We start from the raw sequence: 15167 nt of genomic DNA on the forward strand, positions 1-15167 counted from the left end.
CTGAGTGGCTGGGACTACAGGCGCCCACCACCACACCCGGCTAATTTTTTGTATTTTTAGTAGAGACGGGGTTTCACCTTGGTCTTGATCTCCTGACCTCGTGATCCGCCTGCCTTGGCCTCCGAAAGTGCTGGGATTACAGGCGTGAGCCGCCGCGCCCGGCCTCTCTCAAGAACTCCTTTCTTCCTCGGCATGCCGGTTTCCTCTATGTTTTAGCTGGGCCTAGAGATTAAGTCATGGCCTTTGTTAATAGCTACAAGCTGAGCCAAGCACAGTGACTCATGACTGTAATCCCAGCACTTTCGGAGGCTGAAGCGAGTGGATCGCCTGAGTTTGGGAGTTCCAGACCAGCCTAGGAAACATAGTGAAATCTTGTCTCTGCAAGAAATTTTTTTAAAAAATTAGCCAGGGATGGTGGTGCACACCTGTGGTCCCAGCTACTTGGGAGGCTGAGGTGGGAGGATTGTTTAAGCCCAAGAGGTCGAGGCTGCAGTGAACCGGGATCGCGCCTCTGCAATCTCGCCTGGGTGATGGAGTAAGACCCTGTCTCAAAATGAATAATTAAAAATAAATAAAACATAAATACATAAAAAGCCACAGGCTTGCCCGAGTGCAGTGGTGTTTACAATTAATTGATGACAAGTAACAGATACTTTTGTTCTTTCTCCATTCCCATTGCTTCACTTGACTAGTTAAAACCACTTTTTTTAAAAAAAGAAAAGTTACCAAAAATTGTATGAAGAAAGAACAGAAGACACCAGATGAGCCATGCATTTTTCTTTCCAGTAACACAGTGCACTGAGCACGTACGTGCATGGGTGTGACCCGCACATGTCCCCGGCGCGCCCTGTGAGGACAGGACGGGCTGTGGCGTGTGGCTGCTTCTCTGTGATCTAACATCGACTCCCTAAGCAGACGCAGAGGAACCACACCTTGGTCACAGCCCCAAGGTCACACCACCCAATTAACAGAATATTAGCATAATGTACTAAGCTGAGCTTCAGAACGCACAAATACAGATAGAGATGCTGAAGAAGAATGAAAAAAACGAGAAACTATGAGATGTCAGGAAACAGCCTCAGTGTCAATTCTAAGGCAAGGCATCAGAATACAGAACGTCTTTTCCTTTCAAATCTGCTGGACATCGTTTAAACATTTCATTAGCTTTCCTTTAAAATGCCTATGTCTGTCTCCACAGCTGGTATCTGGCACAAAGTGATTTCTCTGAAATGATGATTTTCTGTGAAATGATATTTTATCATTATGAGTTACTGCCATTCTCCCTTTCTCCCATTAATGAGACTCCCTAGCTGAGTCTCATTAAATAATCTGCTCTAAACATCTACAGCTTGAATTTTCCTGAAAGTGAGGAAGAACCCCATACATGTTCTTTTTTTTCTTTTTTGAGACGGAGTCTCGCTCTGTCACCCAGGCTGGAGTGCAGTGGCCAGATCTCAGCTCACTGCAAGCTCTGCCTCCCGGGTTTACGCCATTCTCCTGCCTCAGCCTCCGGAGTAGCTGGGACTACAGGCGCCCGCCACCTCGCCCGGCTAGTTTTTTGTATGTTTTAGTAGAGACGGGGTTTCACCGTGTTAGCCAGGATGGTCTCGATCTCCTGACCTCATGATCCACCCGTCTCGGCCTCCCAAAGTGCTGGGATTACAGGCTTGAGCCACCGCGCCCGGCCCCCATACATGTTCTTAAAGGAATAAATCTGAACTGCAGCTCCAGGAAGCGCCACTCCGCAGCTCCATTCCGCATCCCGACCTCAGTGACACGTGTTCTCTTTTGTGCTCATGTGTAGGATTCTTTAATACACCCCCATGTGTGGCTTCACTGTTGCAATTTCCTCGACTCTAAAAGGGTTTGGATGACCTATGAAATTGAGCTTAAAATTATGAGTGAAATGTAGCATGGCAGAAACAGTTCAGAACCCAGAATCACTATACTGGCAAAATATTTTTGCTAGGTAGGGTTTGTAATTATAAAAGTGTAAAAGGAAAATAAATCTTGGGACCCCAAAGTCACTAAGCCAAAGGGTAAAGTCAAGCCGGGAACTGCTTGGGGCAAACTTGCCTCCCATTCTATTCCCACACCAAGATAGCTACTAAGATAAAAAAGCTACATGCCTCCCTCACAAGGAATTTCTTTGTGGACAAAGGACAGACAGAACTCAAAGTCACCCCTCTGCCCACTGAGATAAATGCATATCTGATTGTCTCCTTCGGAAAGGGCTAATCAGAAATTCAAAAGAACGCAACTGTTTGTCTCTTATCTACCTGGAAGCCTCCTCCCCGTTTTGGGTTGTCCCACCTTTGTGGACCAAACCACTGTACTTTTTATTTCATTTTATTTCATTTTTTTTGAGACGGAGTCTCGCTCTGTTGCCAGGCTGGAGTGCAGTGGCAATCTTGGCTCACTGAAACCTCTGATTCCCGGGTTCAAGCGATTCTCCTGCCTCAGCCTTCCAAGTAGCTGGGATTACAGGCACATGCCACCACGCCCAGCTAATTTTTGTACTTTTAGTAGACACGGGGTTTCATCGCGTTGGCCAGGATGGTCTCGATCTCCTGACCTCGTGATCCACCCGTCTCGGCCTCCCAAAGTGCTGGGATTACAGGCTTGAGCCACCGCGCCCGGCCCAACGTACTGCTTACATATATTGATTGATGTCTCTTGTCTCCCTAACATGTATAAAAGCAAGCTGTGCCCCGACTACCTTGAGTACGTGTCATCAGGACTCCTGAGGCTGCGTCACCCACACACGTCCTTATCTTTGGCAAAATAAATTTCCTAAATTAACTGAGATCTGTCCTAGATCTTTGGGGTTTACAAAAGTAACACATGATAGTTGCAAAAATTTCAAACAGTAAACCTGTGTAAAAACAAAAGGATAAAGCCCTGAAAACCCCTACTAATTTCCATCCCAGTCCCCAGGGTAATATTTTGGAGTGATTCTTTCCAGTTGTTTGCATGTGTGCATGTGTGTGCACGTAATTTGTTCATCATACTACACTCACTGTTACTAAACTCTCTCTCTCTTTTTTTCTTTTTTTTTGAGATGGAGTTTCACTGTCACCCAGGCTGGAGTGCAGTGGCATGATCTCGGCTCACTGCCACCTCCACCTCCTAGGTTCATGTGATTCTCTTGCCTCAGCCACCTAAGTAGCTGGGACTACAGGCGTGTGCCACCACGCCTGGCTAATTTTTGTATTTTTAGTAGGGACGGGGTTTCACCGTGTTGGCCAGGCTGATCTTGAACTCCTGAACTCAAGAGTTCTGCCTGCCTCAGTCTCCCAAAGTGCTGGGATTGCAGGTGTGAGCTACTGTGCCTGGCCCAGTAAATTCTTTTTAATTAACAATATATCAAACATCAAACACAACTTTCATGCAATTTATTTATGTATTTTTTGCAACAAGATCTTGCTCTGTCACCCAAGCTGGAGGACAACGGTATAGTCATAGCTCACTGCAACCTCGAACTCCTGGACTCAAGAGATCCTCATGCTTTGGCTTCCCAAAGTGCTAAGATTACAGACTTGAGGCACTGCACCTGGCTCATGTAGCTTTAAATATATCTTTTGAAGAATTATTTAGTTCTGCAGATTTTATTTTTAAATTAATACATGTTCAGGGTAAAAAAAAAAAAAAAAAAATGGCCAGGCGCGGTGGCTCACGCCTGTAATCCCAGCATTGTGGGAGGCCGAGGCAGGCGGATCACGAGGTCAGGAGATCGAGACCATCCTGGTTAACACGGTGAAACCCCGTCTCTACTAAAAATACAAAAAATTATCTGGGCGTGGTGGCAGGTGCCTGTAGTCCCAGCTACCCAGGAGGCTGAGGCAGGAGAATGGCGTGAACCCGGGAGGTGGAGCTTGCAGTGAACCAAGATTGGGCCACTGTACTCCAGCCTGGGAGACAGCAAGACTCCATCTAAAAAAAAAAAAAAAAAAACAGCCGGGTGCGGTGGCTCACGCCTGTCTGTAATCCCAGCACTTTGGGAGGCCGAGGCAGGCGGATCATGAGGTCATGAGATCAAGACCATCCTGGTCAACACAGTGAGACCCCATCTCTACTAAAAATAATTAGCCAGGCGAGGTGGTGGGCGTCTGTAGTCCCAGCTACTCAGGAGGCTGAGGCAGGAGGATGGCGTGAACCCAGGAGGTGGAGGTTGCAGTGAGCTGTGATCGCGCCACTGCACTCCAGCCTGGGCGACAGAGGGAGACTCTGTCTCAAAAACAAACAAACAAACAAAAAACTATACGTTATTGAGTAGTAACATCCAGGGATAGTGAAGTGCAAAAATCTTCAATCTGTAGCTTGATTAATGTTTACATATGTGAACATTCATATAACCCCTACCCACATTAAAGTATGAAACATTTCCAGACATCTGGAAAGAAGGTAAGCTTTTGAGAAAGAAACAAGGTTTTGAGTTCCAACAGGCTAAGAATCCAAAAGGATTAAAGCACAACATTTGTAGATTAAAATGTTTCTCAAGGAGACAAAATTTTTTTCTGGGAGAAAAAAAGTTCTCTGAGAAGACACACTGCACCCACTCTGCACCCTGCTTCCAAGAAGGGGACGGGCAGGCATTGTGGAGTGTGCTGGCCCCGTGTGCCAGTGTGCCAGAGCCTCTAGAAAGGTGATTAAAGTTAAATGAAAGCCGAAGGCCAGGGCCCTTACCTGATAGAGCTGGTGACCTCATCAGAAGAGGGGGGGACAGGGGAGCTCTCTCTCCAGGTGCGCACAGAGTAGAGGCCATGTGAGGACACAGGGAGGAGACGTCGTCTGCGAGTCAGGAAACCACCCTCTCCAGATGTGGAGTTTGGCAGTGCCTTCATCTTGGACATCCAGCCTCCAGAACTGTGAGAAATAAACTTCTGTTATAAGCCATCCCATCTGTGGCATTTTATTATAGCAGCCTGAACAGACCAGGGCAAGAGGCCCGTGCCTTCTCTCTAGATTACCGAGGGGGAGAGTTTAAGCCTCCCAGAGATGCCCTGGCACCACACAGCAGGCACGAGGAGGGCGGTGCAAGGAGCCCCCGGGGTTCCCACCACACGCTGACTTTGCCCAGGCTCCTAGAGGCTGAGGGAGAACTGCAGGGGCCTCAGAGCGGGGGGTTTGATTCTATGCACCGCAGGCCAAACAGGGCACCAGGCAGGACCACGAACTCCCGTGGGAGACGCAGCAGAAGAGGGTCGCCTGGAGTTCAGGCCGCCCCACAGCACCTCCTGTGCCGAGACACAGGTGCAAATGCAGAGGCCGCTTTGGAGAGGAGGAGGTTCACATCCTCCAGCACTGCAGAACCTTCACTTCTCAGCCTAAATGTCCCTGACGAGCCACATTTACCAGAAAAAGGCTATCTGGTGTTTCCCACTTGTCAGGCAGGCCGAATGCTCAAGGCAAAATTTCACCACAATATTGGAAAACATGTAACAGTTATTTATTTATTTATTTTAGATGGAGTTTCACTCTTGTTGCCCATCCTGGAGTGCAATGACATGATCTTGGCTCACCGCAACCTCCGCCGCCCGGGTTCAAGCGATTCTCCTGCCTCAGCCTCCTGAGCAGCTGGGATGACAGGCATGCATCACCACACCTGGCTAACTTTTTGTATTTTTAGTATAGATGGGGTTTCTCTATGTTGGTCAGGCTGGTCTTGAACTCCCAAGCTCAGGTGATCCTCCCGCCTCAGCCTCCCAAAGTGCTGGGATTACAGGCATCAGCCACCGCACCCGGCCCATGTAGCAATTTTCTATGCCCAAGCTGTGATCTGTGAAATCTGCAGTGACAATAAAACCACAGATGGGGCTCTGTGTGTGTGCATATGTGTGTGTGCCCACACCTGAACATATCTTCCCACCTATCTGCAGTTTTTCTACTTTACAAACCATTTAGATTTGGATTCTGGAAAACCCAAGATAGATTATTTTCCTCTGAAAGGGGCTAGCGAGCAGACCATCAAAAGCTGAAGTCCTTCCCTTCCCCTGTAAATCAGAGGATCATCAGAGCAAGGACGTTTCAGCAGGAGGCCACCCGACACACCACGCAGCACCTGCAGTCCTGCGCCTTCCCGAATCTGACGAGTTTCAGCTGAAGGCAGTCCTGGAGGCTCACAGCCCAGTCTGCACCACCTGTGAAGCGGCCTGACCAGCCACAGATACGCTCGCTTACAGGGATACCCCTGCAAGGAGGGACTCCGAGGAAATATATCATTTCCACTCTCTCCAGACACTGGTCTATTTTCTTAGGGTTTTGTTCATCTGGCTCCCAAAAGTCCTTTGTGATATCTAATCCTAGTATGTAAATAAAGGCGTGGTGGTGGCTTTGGAATATGTGGTCTAGGCAAGGCTGAACGACATTTCCTGGCTTTGCTTTCTTGTATGTTTCCATTAGGGTGGTCATAAGGGCAAACTTGTGGGAGATCTGAGGGCAGAAGTGAAGCAAGAGGTGTCATGTGTGTCATACACACTGCCACCTGCCAGTGGGCTCTCCTCGGGAGTACCGGAAGGCAGCAGCCGCAGGGCTCCACCTTCCCTGAGCCAAGCCCTGGGTCAGGTGTAAAGGTCAGCTCAGTGACAAACAGCGCCAGCTCCTCCTGCAGGACACTCGGCCCAGTGGTGCCGCGAGAGCTGCCGCCTCAGTCTATCCCTGCGGCCCTGCCCCCTCACCTTACATCCCCCTCACCTCTGCCTGCCCTTGGAGACAGCCTTGGACAGGTGGCTTACCCAGCTCCCACAGCTGCAGAAGGTCAAGTCCCTGCGACAAATAACATCATGTGCACCAGTCGATACCCCCACCTCCAAGGGGCTCTGCTTCTCTGATTCATTCCTGACTGACAGCAGAATTTGGTACTGGAAGCGGGCTGGTCCTAGAGAAACGGAATCTTAAAGATGAATTCTCTGAATTGATTCTGGGTTTTCAGGAATTGGTTGTCTGATCTGATTAGGCTTACAATCTAATGATTCTGGCTGGATGCCGTGGCTCACGCCTGTAATCTCAGCACTTGGGGAAGCTGAGCCGAGTGGATCGATTGAGCTCAGGAGTTCAAGACCAGCCTGGGCAACACGGCATAACCCCGTCTCTACAAAAAATGTAAAAATTAGCTGGAGGTGGTGGGTGCCAGTAGTCCTAGCTACTCTGAAGGCTGAGGTGGAGGATCACCTTAGCCCGGGAGGCCAAGGCTGCGGTGAGCCATGATCATGCCACTGCACTCCAGCTTGGGCAACAGAGAGACCCCGTCTCTGCTGGTCTTTATCTCTGCCTTCCCTAAAGGGGACTGCACCCATTTTCTAGTGTGACTGTGCGCTGCAGAAGGCAAAAGAATCAGATGTGAAAGGACTAGAAGCTGGCTCAGAATTGGCACCAGTTCCTGGAGATGCAAAACACCACCGATGTTCCCCAGAGTAGGAGCTTGTGGAGGGCAGGTGACCAATGGCATTTTGGCTCATGTTCTTCTCACAGTGGTGTCCCAGTTTCGGAATGCATAATATCTGGAAGAGATGTGCTCAGGAACTTGGAGAACCCACGTGTTAGTTCCCTGACCTGTGGTACAAGGCAATTATGGCAGGAGAGGCCCAGAGGAAGCCACTGACTGCCTCTACCTAAAAAAAAAAAATCTTAAAACCAAAAGCAGTATCACATTTCTGGAAGGACTGCAGAAATTGTGCCACCATCAAAGTAGTCAAAGATGCAAGCGTGGTGATTCCTACCATATCCTCATCCAAGTCACTTATTTGGCCTGCACATAGACTGATGTATCTTTGGGGATGACAATGGATTGTCCCTCAGTCAGGTGGTGACTCCACTTGCAGCTGCTATTCCAGATGTAGTTTCATTAATGGAGCAATTAACATATTCCTTGGCATCTATATGGAGCTATTGATTTGACAGATGCCTCTTTATACCTTTAGTAAATATCATCAGAAGCAGTTTCCTTTCACCTGGTAAGGCCAATAATATACCTTCACTGCCCCAAGTCTGGCTATACCAGCTTTCTAGCCCTGTGCCATAATGTAGTCACCAGGAACCCTGATCACCTTTCCCTTCCACTAGTATATTACATCGAGCAAAACATGCAGTTGGGAAATCTGAGCAGGACGTAACAACTACTTGATACATGGAGTAGCCGCTACTTGTGCCAGACATTGAGAAATCAGCCCTCCAAAAATGTTCAAGGGTCCAGTCGTCTGGGGCATGTCAATATATCTCTTCCAAGTAAAGGACAAGTTTCGGCAACTGGTCCCTCCTACTGCCAAGGAAGAGTAACAGCACTGAGTGGGCCTCACGGGATCTTGGAGGCAATAAGTGACTCATCTAGGCCTGCTACTCCAGCCCACTGACCCAGCGGCCGTTCCAGCCGCCAGTTTTGAGTAGGGCTCAGAGTGAGAGATGTCTCTGCAATAGGTCAGCTGTACCAGCTGCTTTGCATTTGGCCTGGGTGACCCTGCAGAACTGATGGGGCTTAAACTGCCAGTGATGTTATGATAAGGAAGCAGCATGGAGCCTTTGGCAGGCCTTCACGGGTGAAGACAGTGCAAACCCTCAGATTGTTAGAATATGCTATCCTCAGTGAACACTCTCCTTTCGAGAAACAGTTTTTGCCTTGCTACCAGGCTCTAGTAGAGATTGAACGACCATGGGCCACCATGTCCTCCTGTGGCCTGAGCTGCCCATCATGAATGGGTGCTGTCTGACTCACGAGCTATCCACTGGATGTGCACAGCCACACTCCATCTTCAGTGGAATACATGGGATCGGGCTCGAGCAGGTCAAGAAGGAACAAGTTGCATGAGGAAGTAGCCCAGATGCTTGGGCCCGTGCTCCTACCACGTGGCCATCTCGCTGTCCCTCCCATGCCTGTGGCCTTATGGGGATTCCCTATGACCTTGAATTTCATTCATATTTTAAACTCACTTTGGCTGGTGGTCACCTAACGTAGTAGGAATTAATTTTCAGTCTTGCTTTCTAAAACTGGGGTCTGTTGATGCCTGCCCTGACGTTAGTGTGTCCTACAGGATCTGTCGATCTCTCACCTGGGGCACTCTCAGGTGACTCTACTGCACTCCCGCGAGGAGGTCCAGGAGCCGTATCTGTCTCCATCTGCAGCCTCCATCACGCCCCTCAGGCTAGCAATGAGTTCCTCTAAAACACCTAGCAACACAGTCCTGACTTAATTGTGCTTCCACTTGGATTTGGATTTCACATGGGGACTCCTAGACACTAATCCTCTTAACCCACAACAATGGTGAGAATTTTAGGCATAATAGGAGCAATAAGGAAATTAAATTCCAGTCCTTTTTTTGGTCATGTCACAAATATCAACAGCAAATCCGGCTCTGATTCAAATAATACAGACATTAGTTAGGCAAACTCTGACTATAAATTAAGTAGTGTTTGGAGACTGGGTGCTAGGGTTTGTTTCATTAAAACTGGGCTAGAAGCTTCTTTTTATTTTTTTTGAGAGGGAGTCTCGCTCTGTCGCCCAGGCTGGAGTGCAGTAGTGCAATCTGGCTCACTGCAATCTCTGCCTCCCGGGTTCAAGTGATTCTCCTGCCTCAGCCTCCCGAGTAGCTGGGACTACAGGTGCCCATCACCACTCCCGGCTTTTTATATTTTTAGTAGACACAGGGGTTTCACCATGTTAGTCAGGCTGGTCTCGAACTCCTGACCTCGTGATCTGCCCGCCTTGGCCTCCCAAAGTGCTGGGATTACAGGCGTGAGCCACCTCGCCTGGCCTAGAAGCTTCTAAGAAGCACAGTGAGGTAGGGTTTCTGCAGGGGAGGGCTGGGCACAGACTACTGAAGGCCCCACAGAACGTCACTTAAGGGAGTCACCTTGGCTCTAGGTCTGTGTCTTTGCCATCCCAGAAATGTCCCCTTGCCCTTGACTTGTGATTGATGTAACTCAGGGTAACTGACATGTGATAACTAAATTCACAAAATGCCAAGCCATGTAGTCAACTGGGCCAATTTGCTTGTTGAAAAAAATGACTGTGCATTCTTCTTAACCTGGCCCGTGAATGTTATATGCCAGGAGGCAGAAAGCTTATCTGGAAGTTGGCTAGTGGGCATGGAATCAAAGCAAGAGGGGCTGTCACTGGACTCAAATGTTTCATTGCCTTGGGTCCTTGCGCTGGCTGGCTGGTTGGCTGGCTGGATAGATGTCCAAGATAGGAATATTCTGCCATGTAAAATAGAGACTTCCTTCCGTGCTTCGCCACCATGCTCCCTTCATTACTAAACTCCTTCTGACAGACACATTATTTCTTTAGGCATGTTACTGCAGACAGCTAGACTTTGGTTTGGGAGCCATTTTGTCTTTTTAAGCGACATTCAGTAGGTCTGACCTCATCCTTAAGTGACCTTATCCATCTTCACAGAGAGGCAGTGTTCAGTGTTTTCCCCCAAGCTCCTGGAAGGGGCCTCCTGTCGCTGCCACACGTTATTGACATGTCCTGTGCTGAACCTGGCCAGCACCACCTGCTGAGTCTCTTTCCTCACCTTTCTAGTATTTGCTTTTGCCTGTCACAAAAGGATTGGTACACCTGCTATGTACCAAAAATGTATCATTTGAAAGAATCAAAAATAACAATTGTTACATGCATTTAAGTGCATAAAAATATGTGAAGTCCAAATAATATCTTAAAAAATGAAAAATTGGCCAGGCGTGGTGGCTCACACCTGTAATCCCAGCAATTTGGGAAGCCGAGGGGGCGGATCACTTGAGGTCGGGAGTTGAAGACCAGCCTGACCAACGTGGTGAACCCCATCTCTACTAAAAATACAAAATTAGCCGGGTGTGGTGGCACATGCTAGTAATCCCAGCTACTCAGGAGGCTGAGGCAGGAGAATCGCTTGAACCTGAGAGGTGGAGGTTGTGGTGAGCCGAGATTGTGCAATTGCACTCCAGCCTGGTGACAGAGCGAGACTCCATCTCAAAAAAAAAAATTAAAAATTAAAAATAAATAAATAACTGGTTGCCACTGGTGCTTTCTAGGACCCTAACTAGTCTGAAAATTGATAAATAAAAGGAAAAAATCAAGCATTATCTATCTGTTTCGACAGTATACACCATATTTCAGAACACCTTAGTAGTTGATGAAGGAAAGTACGTTTTGATTTTTACACATAGGGTCTCTCTGTTGCCCAGGCTGGCGTGCAGTGGTCTGATCATCACTACAGTCTCAACTTTTGGGCTCAAGAAATCCTCCTGCCTCAGCCTCCCAAGTAGCTGGGATCACAGTGCCCGCCACCACCATGCCCAGCTAATTTTTTAGTTTTGTAGAGAAAGAGTCTATCTGTGTTGCCCAGGCTGGTCTCAAACTCCTGGCCTCAAGTGATTCTCTCACCTTTGACCTCCCAAAGTGTTGGGATTACAGGTGTGAGCTACCATGCCTGGCTCAAGACAGACTGTTTGTAGAAAGAGAAACCATGGCTAGTAAATGCAGGGGGAAATGGAACTAGAAAGTTCCTATGTTGCTTTCTCTAATGAAATAAAGATTGAGGCAATGATCACCAATGGCTACTGAAGTCCACCAGGTGAGAGGGTGAAGTGGCGCTTCGTGAGGCTGAGTCAGACACCAACTGCGTCCACCAATCAATCTTAGTTTTATGAAAAGTGGGACAACTAGACATGAAGTGTCTCCGGATGTGACACCAAAGTGCACAGCACCAGTCATGGAGGGTTCCTGCCACAAACGTCACACTGAAATCTAATGGGCACCTGGACATAGTGATCCGTTTCCGGGAATAGATGACAGAGGGACCGACAAATGTCACCACAAAGATACCATCACCACATCCAAATTGTGGGAGATTTTATAGGACAAATGACCGATGTTTTTCCTCAGGAATAAGCAGCATGGGGGCCAAAAGGGAAAGGGCACTGTTACAGAGGATCAGACACTCAGCTGCCATTTCCAGAAAATGTACTAGGGGGACAAAACTTGGATCCCTATCCAAGCAAATCAACAGCAAAGACACATTTTTTAGATAACTGTGGAAAACTGAAGACAGACCCGGTGTTAGAAGATGTTAATGCATAAATACGGATCTTGCTGAATGGGATAATGATATTGCCACCAGGCCAAAGTTGTAAAAAGCCCTTATCGGACTAATGTGTAGGACATTACACGACACCTGGAGGTAAGTTTGCAAGAAGAGCAGTGTTGAAAACGCTTGAAGCTGGGGTAACCCACGGGGTTCATGACACGATTCTCCACACCGTTGTGTATACTGGAAACATTCCACAGTAAGTTTAACAAATTAAATTACATTTGAGGCCAGGCGCAGTGGCTCACATCTGTAATCCCAGCACTTTTGGAGGCCAAAGTAGGCAGATCACCTGAGATCAGGAGTTCAAGACCAGCCCGGCCAACATGGCAAAACTCCGTAACTACTAAAAATGCAAAAATTAGCTGGGTGTGCTGGTGGGCGCCTGTAGTCCCAGCTACTCGGGAGGCTGAGGTAGGAGAATCACTTGAACCTGGGAGGTGAAGGTTGCAGTGAGCCGAGATCACACCACTGCACTCCAGCCTAGGAGACAGAGCGAGACTCCATCTAAAATAAATAAAATAATAAATAAACAAACAAACAAAAATAAATTACATTTGAAAAAAAAAAGAAATACTACTTTTGCCAGCACCAAGTGCCTGTGAGATGCCTGGGAGCCAGGCACAGGGAGCAGCTTGGAAGGGGCCACTGTACTCCAGCCTCGGCAAGAGAGCGAGACCCTGTCTCTTAAAAATACATAAATATATATAAAGTTTCTCAGCATGTAGTTTCAAATTACTTTATTTCAGGAAACTTTTCTTGATTTACAAATTTCAGTCTTCTGTTCACTTTGGATTTCTTCTTCAGGGACTCCTATTATCTGTACGTCACAGTTTCTTCCCCGTCTTCAACATTATCACTTCCTCTTGAATCGTTTTTTCAGTCTTCCTTTCTTTCTTTCTAGTAACTGTTAAATTTTAGATTAGTTGTAGATTTACAGAACAATTGCAAACATAGAGGAACTAACAGAGTTCCTCTATGCCCCACACCCGGTTTCTCCTCTTGCATTAGAATGGCAAATTTGTCACAATTAATGAACTAACGCTGATCCACTGGTATAACTAAAACCCACCATTTATTCAGCTTCCCTTAGTTTTTCTGTTTGTTTTGTTTTTGAGATGGAGTCTTGCTGTGTCGCCCAGGCTGGAGTGCAGAGGTGCGATCTCGGCTCACTGCAAGCTCCGCCTCCCGGGTTCACGCCATTCTCCCGCCTCAGCCTCCCGAGTAGCTGGGACTACAGGTGCCGCCACCTCGCCCAGCTAATTTTTTATATTTTTAGTAGAGACGGGGTTTCACAGTGTTAGCCAGGATGGTTTCGATCTCCTGACCTTGTGATCCGCCCGCCTCGGCCTCCCAAAGTGCTGGGATTACAGGCGTGAGCCACCGCGTCAGGCCTTAGTTTTTAACCTGATGTCATTTTCTGGGCTGGAGCTCACCGAGGACGCCCGTTGCAGTTGGTGGTTGTATTTCGTCTCCGTAGGCTCCTCCCGAGCTGAGACTCCTCACACTTTCCTTGTTGCTGACGAGCCTGTCAGTTTTGAGGAGGCCTGGCCCGCTATCCTCTCAGCGGGGATGTGTCCGGTGTTTTTCTCACGGTTAGATGGGGTTTTGTGTTCGGGGAGGGAGACCATAGAGGTAAGGCGTTCTTTTCACACCCATGCGAAAGCACACACCACCCACACGGCTCACTGCCTGGGTGCTAAGTTTGGCTGCCTGGCTGAGGGATGGCCTGATGTAGTTTTTGTTTTAATATAAATAGCACATTCTTCACGTGCTCATTGTATTACTATCCCTGCGTATTCAGGCGCTAGATGCTGTGATAAGCACTTGAGATCTTATTTCTTCCTCTCAACAACCCTGCGAACTATAGGTACCAATATTATTCCCATTGTACAGATAAACAGAACTTTTACACACACACACACACAAAATTGTGGTAAAATATACATAAAACTTACTGTCAACCATTTTTACTCGCACAGCTCAGTGGCTTCAGTACATTCCCATCCGCGACCACACCCTCCGTCTCCAGCGCCTTCTCATCCTCCCCACGTGTTCGACGTCTCGCCCCTGGTCCCAGCGACACCCCGGCTTTCGGTCTTCGGGAGATGGAGCTGGTTTCAGGGCAGCAGGCCCACCCCGAATAGTCCTGGAGCCAAAAGGGAACGAGCCTCTTCCTTCGGGTGGGGAAGCTTTCACCGCGCTGCTTCCAAGGTTTCTTCCTCCTCGCCGTTTCCTGGGACTTTTCTAAAGCAGGGACCACGGCGCGGCGTGGTGTGCGCGGGCGGCGTGGTGTGCGCGGGCGGCGTGGTGTGCGCGGGCGGCGTGGTGTGCGCGGGCGGCGTGGTGTGCGCGGGCGGCGTGGTGTGCGCGGGCGGCGTGGCGTGCGCGGCGTGCTGTGCGCGCGGTGCTGGCGCCGTCGGGGCCCCTGAGCGGGCTGAGGGCCGTGCCCTGGGGCTGCGCCACCCCGCTCCGAGGCGGCCCTTTTCCTGTAACCCGCTTCCCTGCGCCGTTCCCGACCGGAGGCTGCGGACGGCACCAGCCCCCGCGGCGTTTTGAGTGGGGAAGTGAGCCGGGGCCTGTGCCTCCAGGGGAGCCGTGGGCGGATGCGTGGCCGCGGACTGGGCTCTCGGAGCTTCCCGTAAAACACCGGAGACCCACTCGACACGGCTGCGGGCCCAGACCCGCCGGTGCGGGCGCCTCTCGGGCAGGACGACTCCACAGCCAGCAGGAGAACTTTCTCGATCGCCCTGCGCAGATGCTCCCCTCGCATGAAATCACCGCTAGGCGTTAGCCGCGGGCGAAGCCCCGGCCCGGCCTCAGGGAATACTGAGGGGAGCGCAGGTGCAGGCCGTGGGGGCGGCCGGGTTCGGGCCGGCTCTGCAGACCCAGCCCGACGCGGAGGGCGATGCTGGGGACTCGCAGAGCTCAGAGACCGCTGAGCTTCCCTCACTCATGTTCGGCTAAAATTATTCATGTCGAACTCCGGCTTAGCAGATTGTTGCTCAAACACAGATACGCATTACCTGTCATTTTTATTCAAACTTCCTCAAAGTCCATTAAGACTATCAGAAACACAAGCAAATTAATATTAATTATTCAGGTGCT

At 49.1% G+C, this 15167-nt stretch overlaps 1 long non-coding RNA gene across 1 annotated transcript in view; it reads right to left on the reverse strand.

Annotated features, from left to right (window-relative positions):
* LOC126941239 (uncharacterized) overlaps nucleotides 1-14324 on the reverse strand; it is a 35730-nt gene extending 21406 nt beyond the window's left edge. Inside the window, exons 1-2 of the long non-coding RNA XR_007721181.1 lie at nucleotides 14018-14324; nucleotides 4687-4866 (exon numbers count right to left, since the gene is read on the reverse strand). This is a non-coding gene — a long non-coding RNA (uncharacterized LOC126941239). The remainder of the gene's footprint in view (nucleotides 1-4686; nucleotides 4867-14017) is intronic.
* Between the last annotated feature and the right edge of the window lie 843 nt (nucleotides 14325-15167).

The sequence above is a fragment of the Macaca thibetana genome, chromosome 18 (genome assembly GCF_024542745.1).
Source record: "Macaca thibetana thibetana isolate TM-01 chromosome 18, ASM2454274v1, whole genome shotgun sequence".
Lineage (NCBI taxonomy): Eukaryota > Metazoa > Chordata > Mammalia > Primates > Cercopithecidae > Macaca > Macaca thibetana.